The sequence below is a fragment of the Oratosquilla oratoria genome, chromosome 38, assembly GCF_046742065.1.
Source record: "Oratosquilla oratoria isolate Oo_2021 chromosome 38, ASM4674206v1, whole genome shotgun sequence".
NCBI lineage: Eukaryota > Metazoa > Arthropoda > Malacostraca > Stomatopoda > Squillidae > Oratosquilla > Oratosquilla oratoria.
The window spans coordinates 16,310,920-16,315,919 of NC_134814.1; positions in this window are offsets into that span (position 1 = coordinate 16,310,920).

A 5,000-nucleotide genomic window follows, 5' to 3' on the forward strand; every position below is an offset into this window, starting at 1 on the left:
TAAGATTCGGAAAAGATTAGCACCTTACAACGTCTAGGGAGTTATAAGAAACAATTTGTTCCTAATAGTACCAGAATCTGCGACCTTGCTCTAAGCCACAGTTAGTATGGTTGTTTAATGCTCCATGCTTTTATATTTTCAGCTCAGGCATAAAGGAACTCCATATTACTGTGCGTAATATTTTTACAGTAAAGTTTATAAATGTTCCTATGCTCTCTAATCCCCCCTCTCTCTATTCCTCTTCATCTTTATCCTCCTTTGCTTCTACTGTTTTTCCTTTTTTCTTCCTGTTCCTTGTTTAATGTTATCTTTTCTTTTCTTTCTCCTCCTCTTCCTTCATTCACTTTTTTAATTTTCCTCTGCTTCTTCCTCCTCCCTTTCCTATCTTCGTCCACTTTCATCCTCTTCTTCTCCATCTCCTCCTCTCCCTACTCCTGTACTTCCTCTTCTCCCTCCTCCTCTGCCTCCTCCTTCCTCGTCTTCTTTGCCTTTCCCTCCTTCTCATCTTCCTCAGCTTTTGCCTTCCTCCTCCTCCTCTTCCTCCAACTCTTCCATCTACTCCACCTCATCCTACTACCCATACTCCTCCCCCTCTGGCACCCCTTCTGCCTCCTCCTCCTCCTAGTCTTCCTCCTCCTTCTCGGCGGTCTTCTCATCCAACTTGTTGTTGTTATCCTCTTAGTGTTGCCATGGTGATCCTACTCCTCCTCCTCCTCCTCATCTCCCTCCACTTCATTCTAATACTTTTTCCTCCTCTTTGTCCTTTTCCTTTTCCAATACCTCGTTCTTCACATCCTTCTTTTTTTCTCTTATATCTATTATAGTTTCTCTTATTTTTCCTTTCTCCTCCTTCTCATTTTCCTCTTTATGTTCTTGTTTCTATCAAGCAATCTCTTCTTACTTCTCTTTCTCTTCTTTATATTATGCTTTCTTTCCTTCTAATCCTTTTCTTCCTTATGCTACTATTTCTCTTTTTCCTCCTCCTCCTCTTCTTCCATATACTCTTTCTTCTTTTCCTCCTCCATTTTACCTTCTTTTCCTCTCTTCCTTCTATCTATCCTCCTCTTCATCTCCGTCCTTCTCTTCTTCCACCTCCTCACACACTTTCCTCTTCTCTTCCTCCTCGTCTTCCTTTTTATCCGGGTCATTCCCTTCCTCTTTCTCTTCCTCCTCCTCCTCCTCCTTCTCTTACTCTTCATCCACCTTCCCCTTCTCTTCCTCCTCGCCCTCCTCCTCTTTGTCCACGCCTTTCTCTTCTTCCTCCTCCGTTCCTTCCGCCCTCTTTCTTTGACCTTCACGTTCCATTGTGCATTCACCTGCTAAAGTCATTTACCCACACATCTCGCCTCCCCTCCCGCGGTCCGACGTTCCACCTCCATAGTTCCACAGACTCCTGAACCTGAAATTGTGAATAATATTGGAGTTAGATGACGCGCACAGGCATAACCGGAGACCAACATTTCTAGAAATTGTACGAGTTAAATTTTCACTAGTGTTTATAGCCAAGGATTCTTGGGGGCGTAAAAAGGAATTATTATCCTCGCGCTGGTGACATTTCTATGGGTGCGGTTCTCGTTTCTATAGTGGTGCCATCTCTCTCTCTCTCTCTCTCTCTCTCTCTCTCTTTCTCTCTCTTTCTCTCTCTCTCTCTCTCTCTCTCTCTCTCTCTCTCTCTCTCTCTCTCTCTCTATATATATATATATATATATATATATATCAAATGAGATATATATATATATATATCAAAGGAGATATATATATATATATATCAAAGGAGATATATATATATATATATATATATGCTCGTGCAGCTTCAGTCGGCTCGTGACCTCAGCTAGATAGCTATCAGCTTCAGTCTGCTCCTGACCTCAGCTAGAGAGCTCGTTTTTCTGCACAGACACCAGCTAGCGAATACCTGTGAAATTCATATCTCCGAATAGTGTTAAGTGATTGTGTTGTGTTTTTGTAATTGTATACGTATAGCGCTATACAGTTACAGATATAAGATAAAGTGTAATGTTCTATTTAAATTCAAAACAGTTTTCTGTTACTGTACTCCAAAGGTAGGAGAAATAGTATAAGGTAAGCAGAGTAAGCTTCGCGTATTTAGTTTATTAGAGATCGCTTTGTTTTTGTTGTTGTTGATTTGTATTTTCTCTTTGCCGTTTTTATTGCTAAAGGAGGAGCGAAATGGCTTGTGAAGGTTGCGTGAACCTAGAGGTCCGTCTCAGGATGTGTGAGGAGGAAATTCGTCTTCTCAGGAGTGCGCTCCGTGAGAAGAGTGAACCCTCCTCACAACCCAAAGAGCGTTCCACTTCTTCCCCTACTGTCACTGCCGTGAGCGAGTGGCGCTCCGTGGGGTCCCGTTTGTCGAGTCCGCGTTCGGTAGACGTGTGCCCTGTGGAGCAACCGCTGGCTCTAGCCAATCGTTTTGCTCTAATGGAGGATGAAGTGGCTGAAAACCAGGAGTTCTTGGTGGTGGGGGTCCATGGTGCAAGGCTATGACGACATCCTGCAGCGGAAGACTGAGCGACGTTGCAAGCTTGTATGTCAACCGGGCCGTGGGATCGCCGATTGTACCCAGTCCATCAGGGAGCAAAGACGGAAGAAAACGGGTACGATTGTTCATACGGGAGGTAACGATGTAGATAGGGTGAGATTAGAGGAACTTGTTCGGAATTACAAGGTCCTTCTTCAGGAGATGAAGGAACGTGGGAGCCGTCACGTAGTCTGTGAGATCCTCCCGAGGATCTACGCAGGCTCGTGTTGGAACAGTAGAGCCATAGGGGTCAATGATAGGATATCGCAGTTGTGCACACAATTGGAATACCACTTTCTTGATCCTTGGTATCTCTTTTCTAGGCGCCATGACCTTTACGCTTCTGATGGGATCCACCTTACCCGCAGAGGCAAAGATGTTCTTACAAACCTCATTGTGGGAGTTTGTAATGAACTAGCTCCTTTTTTAGGGTAGAAGCCCAAAGGGAAGGGGAAATAGAATGTACTTGGGAAAACAGTGTAGAGTATAGCATTAATGTAGAACAATGTGCCAGTATAGGACAAAATATAATTTTAGGATATAATGTCGGTAGAGGACGAAATGTTACATTAGGATGTAATGGCATAGGACAAAATGTCGCGATGGGATGTAATGACAGTGGAGGACAAAAGATCACGATGGGAAGTAATGATAGTGGAGGACAAAATATCACGATAGGATGTAATGATAATGGAGGAGAAAATATCACGGTAGGATATAATGTCAGTGGAGGACAAAATATAATTTTAGGAAGGGATACCGGACAGAATGTCAATGAAGGCCAAAATACCATGATGGGATGTAATGACAGTGGAAGACAAAAGATCACGATGGGATGTAATTATAGTGGAGGAAAAAATATCACGGTAGGATATAATGTCACTGGAAGACAAAATATAATTTTAGGAAGGGATGCCGGACATAATGTCAATGAACGACGGGAGGCCGGCGTGAATCACGGTGACGTAGGGGGACAAAATGTACAAAAGAGATCGGATGACCGTGATCGACCAGATGTCCGTGATGGGGGAAATGTTAATTTTGATGGGAGAAATGTTAATGAGGCATTGAATGTCAATGAAGGACCAACTAATAATATAGAGCAAGGTATAAATAAAAAACAAAATGATAATGTAAGACATGATATTGAAACTCAAAATGTGTCAAAAAGAAATAATCACGAGTTTCTTAAAACCATGTATCTTAATGCTCGTAGTATTAGGAACAAATTTCAAGAAATACAGGCGTATGTCAAAAGCGAAAATCTCGATATGATAGGAACAACTGAGACATGGATAAATGGTACAGAGCTTGTAGCTGAATTTAATATTGCGGGATTTAAACACTTTTATCAGGATGGAAACCACAAGAAAGGTGGGGGTATTCTGTTGTACGTTAAAAACGATGTTCATGCTTGTGTTTTAGAGAAAGTTAAACAGGATGCATATGATAGTTTGTGGGTTGAGTTAACCCAAACAAATGGACAAAAAATGAATATTGGTGTAATATATAGGCCAAAGACATTATCATTAGCAGGCGACAAACTGTTATTTCAAGAACTGTCTAATTTCTGCAACCGGGATTTATTGATAATGGGTGATTTCAATTTTACTGTCATTGATTGGATGACCCTTGAACATGGCCATATAGGTAGTCGCTTGATTGATTTTCTTGGTGATAATTACTTAATTCAGCATGTAAAAGAGCCCACAAAATATGGAAACTTACTCGATCTATTGATCACTAGCTGCGAAAGCATGGTAACTGATGTAGAAGTCGGTGAAACTGTTGCAAATAGCAATCACAACTTAGATTCAAACTCCTATTTTTTTTTAGAATAGATACTTGTGTTTCTAAAATACCCGATTTCAGTAAAGCTCAGTTCATAGGACTACGTCAGGAGCTTCAGCTTACAGATTGGGAGGCAAAATTAAACGAAAGACCTGTAGATCAGATGTGGGAAATATTTCAAAATACGCTCACTATGATGATTCATACTTTCATTCCTTTTAAGGACAGACGTCCCCCAAATCAGGCTCGCCCAAAGTGGCTCGACAAAGAAACTGAAAAAAGTATTGCTAAAAAGAGACAGGCTTATAAGAAATATAAGTGCTCGGGTGCATCTAATGACTATGAAAGTTATGTATCAATACAGAGAGATTTAAAAAAGACAATAAGAAAAAGAAAACGACAATACGAAATGAACATCGCTGATAAATCCAAAGAGAATCCCAAAGAATTCTATAGTTACATTAGAGATAAAAAGATTGTTAAGAATCACATTGGTCCACTATTATCTGCTGACGGTCAACTTGAATATTTAAATGAAGGAATGTGTAATATCTTAAACAATTATTTTAGCTCGGTATTCGTAAACGAAACACCTCAAAGTGAACTCCAATCTGAAACCTGTGAAAAGTCTAGGGTAAACTTACTCACTACGGTAAATATAACAAAAGAA